The sequence below is a fragment of the Strigops habroptila genome, chromosome 1 (genome assembly GCF_004027225.2).
Source record: "Strigops habroptila isolate Jane chromosome 1, bStrHab1.2.pri, whole genome shotgun sequence".
NCBI lineage: Eukaryota > Metazoa > Chordata > Aves > Psittaciformes > Psittacidae > Strigops > Strigops habroptila.
Genome location: NC_044277.2, coordinates 77755308 through 77773805, shown reverse-complemented (window position 1 = coordinate 77773805; position 18498 = coordinate 77755308). Strand labels below are relative to the sequence as shown.

Genomic DNA, 18498 nt, shown 5'->3' with positions numbered 1-18498 from the left:
TGGATTCTCTGATCAGCTTCCTTGGGTCTGCTGGCTAAAGCCAGGGCAGGGCTAAACTCAGCCATGAGCTTCCTTGGGAAGGTGGAGGAAAAAGTCAAGGTTCGTTTTCTTCGTTTTCTGGACAAGCAGCATGGTGCAGCTTGTGTCTGTACAACTGTAGTCTGACCCCTCTGAGGACAGGGTGGTAGTTTATTCACATGTCTCCTGGAAACAGCTGCTGCTGAAACACTCTTGCACACTATGCTCAGTCAGTGTCAAGGAGGAACCTACGGGGCATGAATTAAAAATACGCTGAGAGGGGTGCCAGTAATCAGACATTGTGAGCAGTTGTGCAGCAGTGCCCAGCTCTGTGCACTAGCTCTGTTAGCTCACTGATGCAAGCATAACCACATAGTACATTCAAATGCAGAATTTTCTGGTAACTACTTCAACTCAATTTCCATTCTTTTTGTGTAGAAATACACAGTGTTCACAACGCCAAGAGAAAAGGAGAAACAGAGAGAGGGAGTAAGAGAAAACCAATTCCCTGGCTCTTTTCCCTTATTACCGGTAATAAGCTGGTATCACATGTAGGAATAAATATTAATGCTCTGTCTCGATAAACTAAGAGCATGAGGAATACTTTACTTACTTTCTTGTATGTTTCTACTAAGTCATCTCTATAAAACATTAATTTACCAATAAAATGAAAATTCTTGGAGAACAGTTCTTTTTGGTTTTGGACAACACCAAACCCTCATCACGTTTTTAGCTACTCCTACCCCTCTGTTTAATCTCAGATTCCTGAGTTTCATTTCTTTTGACATCAAGAACTTTTCATAGGTAAATCTTTTCTGGGTTTCATATTAAAAGGCAAAAGAAACGAAATTACTGGAAATGAAAACTGTGGTGTGGAGTTTTTTAACTAGTGGGTTGGGGTTTTTTGCTTGTTTGTTGGTTTTGTGTTTTGTTGGGTTTTTTTGGTGGTTTTTTTTTTTTTTTTTTCCCTGCGGTGTTTGTTTGTTTGTTTTGGGGTTGGGTGGTTTTTTGTGCGTGTGGGGGATTTTGTTCTTTTTTTAATAAGGAGGCCATATCTATATTTTTTTAGGATACAATTCTTATCCTAAAAACTGAAAGTTTTGTGTATATGTGGAAATAGGTTGATTCAGGTGATGTAAAAATATATAAATAGAATATTTTGTAACTTAGGTAACGCACATCTGTTGACCCTTTTGTTACAGTTTTAGTGACTAAGACCAAGAACTGTACACAAAACAAATTGTGTTAGTTTCTTAAGAAAGCACTTCTGTACTTCCTAGGGAATTTCTTTACTGTTCAGATGTACTGATACTGCTTTCTGGTACAAATTTGAGCTGGAAACATTTTCGAACAAATGAGTTTGATAGGCAGATATTCACTGCGTTCAGCATTTGCCTCATTTGTGCTTGAGCAAGTGCTGCAGGTGTTTATTGCTGTTCTTTTCTAGTTGAGATGAATATTGATTTTTAGATACAAAATTAAGTACAATTTTTTTGTAGCATGCAGCTAAAGAATTTGGTAATGGAAATGAATCATGACCTTGCTTTGCTGTTATTCATAACTGGCCGTTTCAGCAGAAACATTTCACTGCCATATTGAAATAAAAGCACTAAGAATGGCTGAATAGTTGGTTGTCCCTAGTAACTTAATCCTGCAACAGTAAATGTCATGCTTGTATAGCACCCCTTTTGAAGTTTGTTTTCAAGCTTGTTTTGTGTTGCAAGGGCATGCCAAATGAAGTGAAAAATGCTATTAACAGATCTCCCCAAGAAAATGTACCTATCACGTTACCTATCTCGGTACCTGTGTAGTCTGTGTAGCAGATTAAGTGTCAGAATTAAGTGTGGATTAAGTGTCATAATTCTGGAGACATTTCATTGCTGTACAAAGAACAGTGTGTGTTCTGCTGTATACTATGAAATGTGAGTAACCTCTTGGAATATATGGCAAAATTGGAGATGGGATTGGTAGAGGGGTTGTAAGCCAGTTCTTGGGTTTTTTATGTTTGTTCTCATGCAAGAATATCAAGATAAAGGTAAAATAACAAAAGAAACTAGAAAGTCTGTAGTTGACAGCAGTCTAATATCTTTTGCAAGGTTGATAGTTCTCCAGGTATGATATTCCAGTCCTCTGACAATAACTCCTAAATAAGTCATTTGCAGTTTTCATTAAAACAGTCCTGTATTTTGAGGCAAGGTTAATGAAAAATACAAATCCCCATAGAAGTCCTTGAGGTGCTCTAGTAGGAATTTTTCTCTAACCTTAATTCTCACCACTAACACATTGTTCTCTTTTTACCTTACTAATTTTAAAATTCTTGCACTAATTCACATGTTCTCCCATATAAGTAACAATTTCTAATTCCAGATTGTATCACGTAAATCCCAGAAACCTAGGTAACTTCCTCCTGCAACCTGTCTTCCCTGCAATCGAGGAACGTTCTGGGTTGCTTGTGCCAGGCCGTACTGTCCCTCCAACAGATGTCAGGATGGTTGAAGTCCCCCCTGAGGACAAGGGCCTATGAGCGTGAGGCTGCTCCTGTCTGTCTGTAGAGCGCTTCATCCACAGAGTCCTCTTGATCAGGCGGCCTGTAACAGATCCCCACCGTAATGTCCCGCATCGCTCTTCTCCCTTTGATCCTGACCCACAAACTCTCTGTTGACTCATCACCCGTCCCCAGACAGAGTTCCATACTCTCTAGCCTATCACTGACATAGATAGCAATGCCCCTTCCCCATCTGCCTGGCCTGTCTTTTCTAAACAGCCTGTAACCTTCCATTCCGACACTCCAGTCATAGGAGCCATCCCACCATGTTTTTGTGATACCAATGATATCATATCCCTGTAGCCTTGCACACATCTCTAATTCCTCTTCTTTATTCCCCATACTATGGGCATTTGTATAGAGGCATCTGAGCCAAGCTCCAAATGAAGCTGACTCATTGGCTGGAGCGGTTGAAATATGTCTGCATTGCTCCAAGCATTTATTACAGGTGCTGGCAACTGACCGGGAGTCTTGGGGTGGATCGATGCCCCCTTCCCCAACACATCTAGTTTAAAGCTTTCTTGACCAGCCTGGCAAGCCTCCTACCAAAGCAGGTCTTCCCCTTCTTTGCCAGACCAGCTCCACCAGCCTCCAGTAGACTTGACCTCCCAAATGGAGTCCCATGTTCTAAATAACCAAACCCCTGAGTATGGCACCATTCTAACCATTTATTGACCTGCCAAATGCGCCTAGCTTTTTTAAGGTCCTCCCTTTTATCCTGGAGAATTGATGAAAAAACCGTCTGAGCTCCAGAGCCCCTAACCACCTCTCCCAGGGCTCTGTAGTCCTTCTTAATGTTCTCCAGGCTACTGCTGTCAAAATCACTAGCACACACACAGACCACTAGAAGTGAGTAACAGTCAGCAGGACTAACCAGAGCAGGCAGCCTCTCAGCAACATCCCTGATCCGAGCCCCCGGCAGGCAACACACCTCCCTTGAGACTGGGTCAGGCTGACAGATGGGTGCCTCTGTGCCTTTCAAAGTAGAGTCACCCACTACTATGACCTTTTCCTGGAGGCACTAGTAGTGATGCTCTTTACTGGTGCATCAGCAGGATGCTCATTAGGTGTGGTGGGTGCTTTCTCATTAGCCCCTTGCAGAACTGCGAAGCGGTTCTGGGTGTGGACACTGGATTTAGGAGGAAGCCCCTTGCCGTTAATTGTCCTCTTCCTCCTTTTTTTTGTTGGGTTTTTTTTTTTCTTTGTTGCTAGCTCCCAGCTTCCTGGATTAGCACCCTCTTCCTTTTCTGTATGCACTGTGGTGGACGCTTGTGGCCCCTGCACGGTTCGGGCCTGGAGCAAGTAGTCCAGCTCCCTCTCAGCTCCCCTGACACCTTTCAGCTGCTGCCAGTGTCCCGCAGCTCAGCCACCTGCTGCAGGAGGACCTCCACCAGGGCGCAGCGAGTGCAGCCCTGCCCATTGTGCACCCTCGCCCCAAGAGACCAGCGGGAGGCACTTTGTGCACCCCGAGCTCTGCGCTGCAGCCTCCCCTCCCGCCGGCTCTGTCCGGTGCCGCCGCTGCCACCGCCGGGGCAGCCGGAGCAGAGCTCCCGGAGCGGGCCCTGGCCCTGGTCCTCCAGCGAGCGCTCCCCATCCCGCCCTGGGCGGGTTCTCCCCGCTCGGGCGGTGCCTCCCTCCTGGCGCCGCCTCCTGTGAGTCCCTGCGCGCGGCAGCGGAGCTGCGGCTCCTGGGCAGGGCCCGGCGGGGGCTCGAGGCACCCGGCGCTCGGAACTGGGGCTTCTGGACGCGGTGCTTCCCCCCGCGCCGGTGCTGGAGGCTTCTCTCTGTGTGTTGGTTTTTATTGTAACCATGAAAGCTGCAGTTGAGTCTAAAGCTCTCCCAGTGCAATACTTAGTGCTGGGCCCGGTGCTTGGACCCCATTTGCTTTGGCAGGATTGCAGCAAGCAGCTTTTCCAGAACAGCCTCCAGAACGGGTGGCCGCAGCGGCGTGGGGCTGTTCTGCCTCCTGCACTACGGAGAGGGAGACCTGGGGACAGCACTCAGGGGTCCAAAGCAAAAGTTTGCCAGGGAGGGAGGGTTCCAACAGTTCGGCTGACAGTAAAATGTTGTGGGTAGGTTTTTTTTTCTTTTTTCCCTTGTCCCGCTCGATTTTCTACTGAACTTAATTTGACTGACTTGGGCTCTTCTGTCCATATGATCTGTTCTTATTTTTAGAATCATTATTTGCCGTTGTTCTTTCTTTCTTTAAGGTATTTATCATTCAATGACTATGCTGTAGTAACATTAGCATTTCATCATTGCTTTTATTGTTACTCTTGTTTGTTTTTTGTCTTCTTCTCCCCTCCTGTGCCAGTATTTCAATCCCCTACATTATATTGTCTAAACTGCTGGTATAAAGAACTCTTTAGCGATTTCACTTGACAATATCTTTTTTTTTTTTTCCTTAGAGAAATTGACTTCAACACTTTCCCTGAGTGCACTAGTGACCTAAATCATCCTTTCAGTGTTAGTGCTTTCTTCCTTAGTGCTGAAAATTAATCTAGTTCTAGGTCCATTACTTTTCCCATTAAGCTTGTTAAACTGCCTTCCTTCTTCTGGTGATTAAAACTAGATACTCAGATCATTACAGACTCTGGCAAAATTTTTATCCTTATTTGTTGATTCAGCATGCTTGCTACTCATACTTGTCTCGGTCTCTGGTGGCATCTGTGTCTGGAAAAGTCCTCTTTTGGTGATTGCTTTCTGTTCGTTGATGTATTTTAGGTATTCTTCCCTAGATGATATTTCACTTCTTTATTTATTGTATTGTGTGCCTTATTTTTCTAGAAAGTACTAGAATTCCACCCAACTTCACCTTTTATTTATTTTAGTTGCTGCTTTAGGTAAGTGTATTGATTTTTGATTCATGTGTTTTCCTAGGAAAAGTGTGCCAGTCTTCTCTGCTCCTTTAAGAATCCATTTTCTTATAACTCCGAACTGATTGTATCATTTGTTTTAACTCTGTGTACATATATGTGTGTATATAGTTATCATTTAGGTAAAGATTGCTGTGTTAGAAATTTTTAGAACATGGTTTAAAATTTTTAAAACGTCATCAAATTCATTCAGTGATGACACACATTGTGCCAATGGTTAGTTTTTAGGTGTTATTAATACTGCACATGCAAAATAATCTTTAGAAGTCATAATGTAAATCGGCTTTGAGTATAGAGTAATACAGAACTGGTATGTAGGCTTAATCAGGTTCAATTCCATTCCTAAATAATTTTAAGCAGGTATCTCCTTGAAGGAGAATGTATGTACTGGAGGCATAGGGAGCTTCTACTCCAGGCTTTGCCCTTTTCTTCATTTTTAGGGCGACTTTTTCTCAGTAATCTTTCTCTGTTCTTATAACTCTTTTAAAAACAAACAAAAAAATATCAATCCAGATATTCCAGCAAGCTTCCTGAGCACTCCTGCTTTGTCCTGTTCCGATTGTTCCGCTGTCTAACACTCCACTGCACCATTTCTGCTCTAAGATGTCAAGAAGACAGTACTGCCCACATGAAAGAATTATCTTGAAGGAGGGTTAAAAGGTGATGCATGTAGAAATCCATTACAGAGAGTTTTTGATTTAGTAAACCTTTGGCACTGAAGGTCTGAAAGATGGCAGTAGGTGCTTTGTTCGAAGTGTTAATGCTATAAAGGTATTGAGAATTTTTTCATGTGCCCCAGAGATAGAGCAGCTTATGTTCTGTCCCATTCCAATCTCAGCTATGAAAGACAGGCTTCTAAATAAGATTTGAGTTCTAATGTTGATTTAATAGATGACTCACTTTCAAGAGAACAGAACCAAAAAGGCTAGTAAAGCTTTAGTAGATGTAGCTGTCAGTATCTTTTTTTGCCCTTGCTGACTTTCTCTTAGTTTCAAAAAGGATAGAGAATTGGGACCGAAAGATTTTGAAGTACTTTGTGATATTTGTCACAAGGTGACACTTCTGCTTTCTAGTGAAATCCCCTAATGTGAACCTATATTTAAACATTAAACTTCTGAATCATCTGCTGCTGAAACTACATTCATCCCATAGCTAATGCTGAGCATGATAGCAGTCTCTCCTACAGTGGGCACCCACATGCTTCGATGTAGGCATGTGCTTACATGCTTTAATGCATATGGAAGCATTTGCCCAAAATCACAGCGACAGTCACATGAATGCATGTCATAAAAACTCAAGAGTCCTGACTTCCACTTGTGCTTGGTAATCACTGGACTTTGTCCAATACACAGGATAAAACCTTTCCACATGGAAGTCACTGCGAGTTTTCCCGTCAGTTTCATGGAATCAAGAATTCAGACAAAATGTTTCATAAAAAGAGAAAAAAGAATACTTTTACGATTTCATTATTATCCCTAATAAGGAAATAAGGACAAAGAGGAGACAGTACATTGTCTGACCTGTATACATTTTATTTGTACTAAGATCAGTGGAATTTCAAGATCACATATCCTAACCTGTTTTTCAAAGCCCTTAGTTTACAGCAGAGAGCTGCAGGCTTTTGTCTTACAAGACTTAAGTCTTGAAAACTTTTAAGGGTGGAGACTGCACAGCTGCTATGGAGAGGTTGTGGCCTGTTAATAGCAATGGCAGCACTGCATTACAGGGCCATGTGGTTGGAGATAAAACTCACTAAAGGTTAAAAGAATTCTATGGTCAGAAATAAGGAATTGGAATTTGCTGCTACAAATAATACCATTTGTTTCCGACCTTGACTTACTAGCAATTTTGGAATGCATCTTGTTGAATATGATTGCAAGATGATGAGAGTTGCTTTGCTTGTGAAAGGTAAGATTTAAGATAAGTTTTCCTTGAAAGTCTGGTAGTTTTTTTCAGAACAAAAATGTATTGTGTGTCCTGTACTGTTAATCTCAGTTACTTCTTGAATAATGTTAAACCTGCAGTGTGAGTTCTCCATAATTAAACTATCTTCTCTGGAGTTAGGTACTCCCTTTAATATTTAAGAACATCTTCATATATGTATTACTTCGAATGATGAGGGGGTAGTTAGTAACATATAATTGCACATATCCTCTCAAGTCATCAGTTGTTTTGTATATTTTACTGAGTTGTGGTGTATCTAAGATAATCTTGTGTGCCATATTCTCACCTTGAAGATCTGCATTCTTTGCTAGGGTGGAGAGTTGGACAGGCAGAGTGCAGAACTGACTGTAGCAATATTATGTAGTTGAGTGATCAAGGGAAGATGAGTTTGGGAAGGCAAGCTAGCTATGCTGGTATCCCTTGTTTGTTTGTCTGTTTATTTTTTTGTTTGTTTGGTTTTCTCTGTGTGTTGGTTTTTTTGGTGGTGGTTTTTTTTTTTTTTTTTTTTTGTACTTTTTGTCTGTTTTGGTTTGTTGTTTGAGGTTTCTTTTTAAGGAAGTTCTCCTGTTCAAGCATTTCACTACCGGTTTTTAATCCCCTCTACGCAGTCTGGCCTCTGGGCAGTCCGGCGATGCTCTACCTTCTAGAGCCATCCGCTAAAGAGGACATTTTCTCTTGTATTAATTGCATTTCACTATTTTTAGCATACTCAGGACTGATCTCAACTGATGCATACTAATGAAAGGTTTTCACTTTTTAGCTGCCTGTACACAAATCTAGTATGAAAACATCACAGCATATCTGTGTGGGATTAATGTCATGTTAGATGTCATGTGATACTTACCCAGGGCCAGAAGGCTGCTTCAGAAGGTCTGCTGTAGAATCCAGTTTTATATTTGACTGTCCCATTTGGATGTCATTACATACCTGTCTTTAGCTGATCTCACCCACAACATTTGCTGCTCTGAATGTCCATCTCAAACAAGATGGTGGCAGGCCAGTAATGTCCACTTGCCATTCCAACTCTAATTTCTCATATACCAACAATTTTTCTCTGTTACGATACTTGTCAGAATTTATTATCCATATTGGGCTTATTTTTTATGCCAGTGAGCAGACCAGAAAAATTTGGGCTTTTACAGATCACAGCAAGTCTCAGATAATTACACATTGTTTTGAAAGGAAAAATTGGATCTTGGATTTTCAAGAAATAATAGTACGTAGAAGTAAGAAATACTCCTGGGCAAATTTGACATCTCTGTCGGTTTTCTCTTTCCCCTTTTAGTTTTATGTTCTCTCCCCTTGTTATTTCCCTTACCATTATTATTGTTAGCAGTAGTAGTAGTATTATGTTGTACCTTAGTTCTTAAACTGTTCTTATCTCAACCTGTGGTGTTTACATTGTTTCGATTCTCCTCCCCATCCTGCCTGGGGAGGGGGAAGTGGAGGTATTGAGCAAGTGGCTGCATGGTACTGAGTTACCAACTGGGTTTAAACTACAGCAGGATCTTAAGAAAATACACCAACAGGAAGAAATAGTAATTAAGAATCAAACAAACAATGGCTTAATGTATTGTTTTGTGTTCTGCTGAATTTGAATCCTGTAGCTTAGAGGAAACAATTGCTAAAACCAGAAGAAGAAAAGATGACAGAATGAATTAACAATGACAACAGCAGTTGAGGATTAGTATGGCGATAATAATAATAATAATAATAATAATAATAATAATAATAATAAAGACTTTTACATAATCTCAGTGTATAACCAGAACGTTAATATTAGGAAAATCCACATTAGGATCACACATACAAACAACACCACTACTGTCATTCCTACTGGAAGCATAATTTGTAAAGCTATCTATGACATTTTCTCTAAGACTAGGCAGAGACCAATTATCCCAGTGGGATATCAAAAGCAAATCTATCCTCTTGATTTGTGACTGCAGGAGAATTGTTAAGGGCGAGATCAGTGAAAGTGACCCAGAAAAGTTAGCAAAGCTGAAACCAGACAATTTAGCAATGAAGAAATTTCTGAATTCTGAAGAAGAGAGTGTGAAAACAGAACAGACAGGACTGTGAATCTTACAATATTTAAAAAGGGTAAGCTCAGAAAAAATAATTCTGTTTCTGTTGTATGGAAGAGTTACAGTCCTATGTGCAAAAAGTCAGGTCATTGATGATGCATCCCAGATGCCAACCAAGAAGCAGCAGAATCAGTTCTGGGGCATTTGACACTTTACACTGTGCAACATGGATAGTGCTGGTTTTCTGCTGCTGTTTTGTTAAAATCTAGCTGTTCGTAGTCCCTCTGGGGTGACTAGACGTCTCCGGTACTTACCAGTTACATTACAAGGAAGCAAACTGGGAGCAGTAAAAATGATATAATTGAGGAGCCATGTCTGCAACTCCCACTAGTACCTTGACCCAAGCACTTGCTCAAGGACTTTGGGTTATATTTGAGGATGTTGCTGTCAAAAGCAAGAATGTTTCCTGGCTTGAGAGATGATACCTTGCAGAAAAATAAGACACCTGAGTGTGGAACAGAGGGCTAGTTTTGTTTATGGTTTTCATGTTTCTTATTATGAATGATTCATGAGTAGTTAAAAGTGAACATGTTTATTGGGATCATTAACTGGGATGAGTTAAGTGACAAGATCTATGAAAAGTCAGAAAGTTTTGTGAGGTTGTATCAATGCAGTGCATATTTGAGAATGACTAGTAATTATAGAAATAAAAGTTATTCTCTAAAACAGATATAGTTCTAAATTTGTGCAAGATCAGGACGAGATTATTTCTGTTGCTTGAGTATTAGTTGTGTTCTGAGCAGTTTCTTTCAAAATCAATACTTCCGTATTTCTCTATGGCAGCAATTCATCATTGTTCTAAAATCAAAAGGTTTTCAAATTAGCTCATTTTCCTAAATTTAGCATGACATACGATATCTCAGATTACGCCCAGGCTAGTTACAAGCCTTGAAAATACCATTGCTGTACATTTAATTATTTCAGTTAGGGTTCCAATTTTGAACAGCTGCTTACAAATAAAAAATCATATATTACTATAGTACTAATTTATAGATTTGCCAGGATAAATATCTGACGTTCTTCATGTCCCGCTGCAAGGGACAGTCCTATGCTCATGCTGTTGTCTGTTTACTTAACTGTCATGCAAAGAAAAACATTATCTCATTGTGTTCAAAATTTGGTTGCTCTGTTTCAGTGAAAGCTGCTGAATTGCCAGGCTTCTGATATCTTCAGTGGAGACTCATAAGACTCTTCGGCAGAAAACATTTCTAAGCTCTAGTTGATGACGAAGTGAGTAAGTAGCTTCTCATATTTTCTTAATTTTAATTCACCTCCAATGAAGTGTTTGGGTTGTCTTAGGTTAATAACAATTTTTTAAGCTACTTCACCGTTACTTTACCTTTCTCTGCTATATAAGCATTTTTCTTTAATGTTTGGTGCTCCTTTAAAGATTATAACACATTTAAGTCACTGTTTATAAGTGCTTTAGCATATAAAAAAAAAGGAGCTTTTACTTAGTACTCCTGTTCAGCATCCATCACAGTGCTGCTGTTCAGTGACCTGTATTACTCCCAGTGTGTGAAGCATAAGTAGGAATAAAAATTCAGTGGATAGTCTCTTAACAAACATGTTGCTCCATTAGCCTGATAGAGGTGGTCAGGAATAGTGTCTAGCGATCAATTACTAGAGTTGACAAATACAGTTAAATGGCACCCGACAGCTACATTCTGTTACTATCCACCTGTTGGATTTTCAGATTGTCTTATTTTTCTCACTATTCTATGTACTTTGTTCTTTATATCAGTATCATCTTCAATTATTTAAACTCTTTTTAGGAACATTGTAAGGCACTCATTTAAAGCAGCTGCTCTTGTGGTCTTACTATACCCATTCCTGGCATAATTTTTTTTTTTCCAGTTTTATTCATTTGCTTTGTTTGTAAACCTAAAGAAGGAATTGGGCTGATGGGAAAGCAAGATGTTAAGATTGGAAGTAGGGAAAATAAAGGAAAAAAACCCCAAACAGTAAAACTGCAAAATAGGGGTAAGCTAGCCATAACATTTGAATAGTGCTTATAGATTCTGCTCAGAATGTTTTAAAAATTATTATGCTGATAATAATTAAGAATTAATTAGAGAGTTAATGAATTAATTAGAGAACTAGATGCAAGTTCTAGGTCACTTCTCACCAAAACATAATAATTTTGTTTTTTTTCCCCCAGAATATATAAATGTTACCTTAATTTTCAGTAGGAAAAAACCCAACCAACCAACCAACACCACCAACAACAAAAAAAACCCCAAAACCCCAAATAAACAGAATACCCCAAACCCAGCACTTTATTTAACGATGACCTCAGTCTGAGTTGTAATATTTGAACTGGTTTCAAAAATATGTATTTGATCGGTTTACAAAATAATCTTCTGTTCGTAAGCAGTCACAGCCCATGAAAACTAGAAATACTTATTTATTTGGTTATTTGGTGAAACAGAAATAACGATTTCCAAGTGGTTGAAATCTTGCCTAATGAGTCAGTGCAGCAATATAATCCAAAGTCACCACTTAGCAATATCAAAAATAAAGATGTATTTCTCTGCAGGGATCAAGTGCCAAAATGATTGATTTTTCAATTTGATAGCTCAACTTGATCATGCCGTTTATTACTGTTTAACTTAGAGTGAGAAATATGTCCTTATTTTTAATAATGTTTTGTTAATTTAAGCCTAAAAAAATAGATGTTGATTGAACTGATTGAATTTGCGGGATGGATAGTGAAATTCAAATGTTTAATTCAGCAAGCTCTCACAGGAGTTGGAAATATCTAGCCTAAAGTTGGAAAGCAAAATCAGGCTTAATGTCAGTGAAAAATAAAAAAGGAATCAAATATTAGAATCATAGAATCACAGAATCGTAAGGGTTGGAAAGGACCTTAAGATCACCTAGTTCCAACCTCCCTGCCATGGGCAGGGACACCTTGCCCTAAACCACGTGGTTCAAGGCTCTGTCCAACCTGGCCTTGAACACCACCAGGGATGGAGCATCCACAACCTCCCTGGGCAACCCATTCCAGTGCTTCACCACCCTCACTGTAAAGAACTTCCTCCTTATATCTAATCTAAACTTCCCCTGTGTAAGTTTGAACCCATTACCCCTTGTCCTACCACTACAGTCCCTAATGAGGAGTCCCTCCCCAGCATGCTTGTAGGCCCCCTTCAGATACTGGAAGGCTGCTATGAGGTCTCCACGCAGCCTTCTCTTCTCCAGGCTGAACAGCCCCAGCTCTCTCAGCCTGTCTTCATACAGGCGGTGCTCCAGCCCTCTTATCATCCTCGTGGCCTCCTCTGGAGTCACTCCAACAGCTCCATGTCCTTTTTATGTTGAGGACATCAGAACTGTACACAGTACTCTGTACATGAGAGCAGAGTAGAGGGGCAGGATCACCTCCTTTGACCTGCTGGTCACGCTTCTTTAGATGCAGCCCAGGATTTCTGGCCTTCAAGCACACACTGCCGTTTCATGTTAAGCTTCTCGTCAACCAACACCCCCAAGTCCTTCTCAGGGCTGCTCTGAATCTCTTCTCTGCCCAACCTGTAGCAGTGCCTGGGATTGCCCCGACCCAGGTGTAGAACCTTACACTTGGCTTGGTTAAACTTCATAAGGTTGGCATTGGCCCACCTCACAGGTGTGTCAAGGTCCCTCTGGATGGCATCCCTTCCCTCCAGCGTATCAACCGAACCACACAGCTTGGTGTCGTCGGCAAACTTGCTGAGGGTGCACTCAATCCCACTGTCCATGTCGCCAACAAAGATGTTGAACAGGACCAGTCCCAACACCGATCCCTGAGGGACATCACTCGTTACAGGTTTCCAACTGGACATCGAGCCATTTACCACAACTCTTGCGTGCGGCCATCGGGCCAGTGTTTTATCCACCGAGTGGTCCATCCATCAAATTGATGTCTCTCCAATTTAGAGACAAGGATGTCATGCGTGACAGTGTCGAACGCTTTGCACAAGTCCAGGTAGATGACGTCAACTGCTCTGCCCTTGTCCATCAGTTCCGTGGCTCCATCATAGAAGGCCACCAAATTGGTCAGGCAGGATTTCCCCTTAGTGAAGCCATGTTGGCTGTCACCAACCACCTAGTTGTTTTTCATGTGCCTCACATGCTTTCCAGGAGAATCTGCTCCAAGATTTTGCCAGGCACAGAGGTGAGACTGACTGGTCTGTAGTTCCCCGGGTCTTCCACCTTCCCCTTCTTGAAAATGGGGGTTATATTACCCTTCTTCCAGTCATCGGGAACTTCACCTGACTGCCAGGATTTTTCGAATATGATGGACAGTGGCTTAGCAACTTCATTTGCCAGCTCCTTCAGGACCCGTGGATGGATTTCGTCAAGTCCCATCGACTTGTGCACGTTCAGGTTCTTAAGATAGTCTCAAACCTGATCATCTCCTACAGTGGGCCTAAGGTCTTCATTCTCACAGTCCCTGCATTTGCTTTCCAAGACTTTTGTGGTGTGGTCAGAGCATTTGCTGGTGAAGACTGAGGCAAAGAAGTCATTAAGGACCTCAGCCTTCTCCAAATCCATGGTAGCCAGTTCTCCTGATAGCTTCTGGAGAGGACCCACATTGTCCCTAGTCTGTCTTTTATTTGCTACGTATCTATAGAATCCTTTCCTGTTATCTTTTACATCCCTTGCCAAACTTAATTCTAGCTGGGCCTTAGCTTTCCTAACCTGGTCCCTAGCTTCTCGGGCAATGCTCCTATATTCTTCCCAGGCCACCTGTCCTCGCTTCCACCTTCTATAAGCTTCTTTTTTCCCTCTAAGTTTCCTCAGCAGCTCCTTGTCCATCCATGGAGGTCTCCTGGCCCTCCTGCTGCACTTTCTTCTTGTCGGGATGCAACACTCTTGAGCACGTAGCAGGTGATCCTTGAATATTGACCAGCAGTCTTGGGCCCCCCTGCCCTCTAGGACTGTATCCCATGGAATCTTACTAAGGAGGTTCCCGAAGAAGCCAAAGTCTGCTTTCTTGAAGTCCAGGGCAGTGAGCTTGCTGCATGCTCTTCTCACTGTCGTGAGGATCTCAAACTCAACCATCTCGTGATCACTAGAGCCAAGGCTGCCCCGGAGGATCACATTTCCAACCAGTGCCTCCCTGTTGGTGAGCACAAGGTCCAGCATGGCACCTCTCCTCGTTGGCTCCTCTATTGCTTGAAAGAGGAAGTTGTCTTCCACGCAATCGAGGAACCTCCTGGGTTGCTTGTGCCGGGCCATACCGTCCCTCCAACAGATGTCAGGATGGTTGAAGTCCCCCATGAGGACCAGGGCCTGCGAGCGTGAGGCTGCTCCTATCTGTCTGTAGAGCGCTTCATCCACAGAGTCCTCTTGATCAGGCGGCCTGTAACAGATCCCCACTGTAATGTCCCCCATTGCTGTTTTCCCTTTGATCCTGACCCACAAACACTCTGTTGACTCATCACCCGTCCCCAGACAGAGTTCCATACTCTCTAGCCTATCACTGACATAGATAGCAACGCCCCCTCCCCATCTGCCTGGCCTATCTTTTCTAAACAGCCTGTAACCTTCCATTCCGACACTCCAGTCATAGGAGCCATCCCACCATGTTTCTGTGATACCAATGACATCATATTCCCGTAGCCTTGCACACATCTCTAATTCCTCTTGTTTGTTCCCCATACTATGGGCGTTTGTATAGAGGCACCTTAGCTGAGCTCCAAATGCAGCCGACTCAATGGCTGGGGCAGCTGAAACATCTCTACATGGCTCCAAGCACTTATTACAGGTGCCGGCAACTGACCAGGAGTGTTGGGATGGATCAATGCTCCCCTCCCCCAACACATCTAGTTTAAAGCTTTCTTGACCAGCCTGGCAAGCCTCCTACCAAAGCAGGTCTTCCCCTTCTTTGCCAGACCAGCTCCACCAGCCTCCAGTAGACTTGACCTCCCAAATGGAGCCCCATGTTCTAAATAGCCAAACCCCTGACTATGGCACCACCATTCTAACCATTTATTGACCTGCCAAATGCGCCTAGCTTTTTTAAGGTCCTCCCCTTTGTCCTGGAGAATTGATGAAAAAACTATCTGAGCTCCAGAGCCCCTAACCAAAGATACCAAAGAAAGAAAAATGAAAAGATACCAAAGAAAGAAAAATGAAATTTTTTATCAGATGATCTGTCTAACCCAGGGGTGGAGTAGCTGTAGAAATTTGTTAATTTGGTGTGTAAGGGGTTTTGTATCCCTCTAAGCCTTTAAATGCTGTACGTATGCTATGGGTGTATAGATTTATAAGTTACCTTTTTTTTGTCCTAGTTTCATAATAAGTTAATGAAATTTAAAAGTTCAGAAATTACTACAGGTGACACCTCTGTCATTCAGAAGCTTAGGCAAAATGATTGTATGTGCCCTGTCTTCAAATATACACAAGAAGTCAGTCATAAACCTTCTCATAGCCCAAGTAAGTTAACATAAATCATATGCGTGGGGTTTTTTTTGTTGATACTCCATCTAAGCCGCTGCAGTGTGCATCATGTCAGTTACGTATGACCCAGTTAGAGAAGTATATTGTAAGCATGGGAATGCTGCAGCTGTTTTTTCAATGTCATTGAATGTCATGAATTTTTTTTTTTCAACCCTTTCAGCTTGAGCAATTTTGGCTTGCTTTGTGTTTTCTTTTATCATATTAAAATAAAAGAGAAAAAGCTCTTGTAGGGAACAAAGCCAGGTTTTTATCTGGCGTCCTAAAAAAGCAAGAGAGTGAGTGATACCAGTGAGCCACAGCTAAAGCAGTTGCTGCTAGAGTGGTGTGACACTGTGCGTGGTATTATTGAGTAGGTGAAAGTGTAACACAGAGAGGTGGAATAAAGGCATTCATTTATAAAGTACTCATCAGATGACACACTCAAATTCATGATCTTCTGGATGACTGTTACAATGGTGTACATCTTCAAAGCCTTTGGAGAGCTTTAGCTGTGGAGCTCCCTTTTATGTCAGCGGGAGACATGCTTTGTTGTGATAAGATTTAGGTGACTTTATTTCACATACTCCGTTACTGAGCAAATCAGATGTTCATCACTTTTATTATAGCATGCCATGTATTCTGAAAGTATGTTTAAACAAGTAGTAGATTCATTAAGTAATGAATGAAATGATAAGTAATCAGTGTAAATTTTCATATTGTTTTAGCAGTTTCATTTTCATTTATAGTTTTATGTAATAAGATTCTCTGTACACTCAAAACAAGTTTTTCAGTGTGTCATTGATACTATTGTTTTATCCATGGTTCATTCTTTTTTCTTCTACATAGTAGAAAAGAAGAAAATGTGGCTTTGGGACCTTGCATTACTAGTGATGAAGGGAATAAAACTATTCTCGTCTGAGTTGGTGTTAAAATTTCTATTGATGTTAATTGTTTTAAGATTGAATTTGTTAGTTTTAAGATTGAATTCTATGCACCTGGTACTGTCCAGTGAACTGTGAGGGGGTTGTACATGTTCAGTAAATACCTGTCACCTGTGCTTTTAGGAAAGGAAGAAAAAATAAATCCATCTCATAAATATTTGCTGTTTTAGTAAAAGCACTCTTGCATGTAAGTTAAGGATTATACTGACAAAAAGTAGTGTATTGTACTAAAATAAGAGAGACTAAACCATCTTCTGTACTACAGCAAGTCTTGAAGGTCCTGCACTTAAAGGAAAGAAAAAGTAGCTCTTGGCCAACGTTCAGTCATTTTAGTTTGAAGGCAGACTGGGCCCTGGCAGGAATGAAAATTCATTTCTGTGGTGTTGGTTACTGATAACATAGGAAGAGCTGTTATGCTTGTAAGAAATGTTTTATCACCTTCGTTTGAAGGACCTCCACTGACCTGGAAGGATGAGTTGGTCCAGACATGCTGTAGTGACTTTATGGTATAGAAAGACTTCCCTGTTGTAGGGAATGATCATCTTGATTCAGGACAGTTTAAGATTCTCTAACATGTATTGACATGAACCAGGGTGTAGCCCAGCTGCTCTGCTGCATCCTGAAGAAATGGTAGACAGCCTAAAACACAAGATGCGTTTAAAAAATGCATGGGTGAATTGTGAATAGGTGGGAACACTTGTAATATGTGACAAATATAGTCAAAACCCCAGGAGCGTAATAGAACGCTAAATTAGGAACTGACACTTCGTATGTGAAAAAAAATAAGGTGGAGAGGCATATGTCTAGAAATGAATATGTACCTTTAAAAATTTAGTAGCTTCACAGAAACACCGTATGCTAAGACTTCATGGACTGATACGTGTAAGAGTGTTAGAAGACAATAAATTCTTACCCAGACTGTAAAGCCAGTTAAGCTTTAAAATGATGCAGGCAGAGGAGGTTTTCTGTTTTGTTTCTTTCTGAAGATAGACTTCAAGATCCAGGCGCACTCCAAACCTCATAAGTTGACTTTACAAAATATATTAATCAAATGAGCTTATGAAGAAAAGCAGCTACTAGAAATGTGTTTCAGCTTTGAAGAAATACGCCCAGCTAACCCCCTTTTCAGTCTGTCAAAAAGTAAGTAGTCTTAACAGATGATAGTTTCTGATCAGCGTTTGGACTCAATGCTCTGCTTTTTGGATATCAGTTCTTCCACAGAAGTGGTAAATAGTGGCTCCTACATTTGTTGTCTATTAAGTTTTACCACTTTCCTAAGAATCATACTGAGAAATAATCAAGTACAATTTTGGATTTTGGTGTATAACCATTTATAAAAAGTCTGAAATAGATTCTAATTTCTATCATTCATAAACCTATAGATTTAAAATAAATACACAACATTATCTTTCACTACCTGTAAATAACTAAAAAAATAAAATAAAAGCCATATAATTTCCCAGCTGTAAGATGCACTCTTCAGGTATTGCAAACTTCAGATTTGACCACTAAGGATGAGCTGTTTAGATTAAGGGTTGGCTTGTTTGTTTAATTAAACAGAAAAGAAAACAAAAGCTTTTGTATGTAGGAAGACTCTTTAATGCTTGGAGTTTAATGATTCCTGTAGAAATATAATGTGAAAGGAGTGTTTGAATGGTAACTTACAA

The 18498-nt window shown here is 41.0% G+C and overlaps 1 protein-coding gene across 5 annotated transcripts in view; it reads left to right on the top strand.

Moving 5' to 3' along the window:
* CDH18 (cadherin 18) overlaps window positions 1-18498 on the top strand; it is a 513966-nt gene that overhangs the window by 102392 nt on the left and 393076 nt on the right. For 2 of the 5 annotated variants that reach the window (XM_030500775.1, XM_030500740.1), the window contains exons 1-2: window positions 4616-4635; window positions 10606-10704. The gene's annotated coding sequence lies outside the window, so the exon portion shown is untranslated. Of the gene's footprint in view, window positions 1-4615; window positions 4636-10605; window positions 10705-18498 lie in introns of those variants that run through there. The other 3 variants (XM_030500750.1, XM_030500758.1, XM_030500767.1) reach the window with 2 other exon arrangements.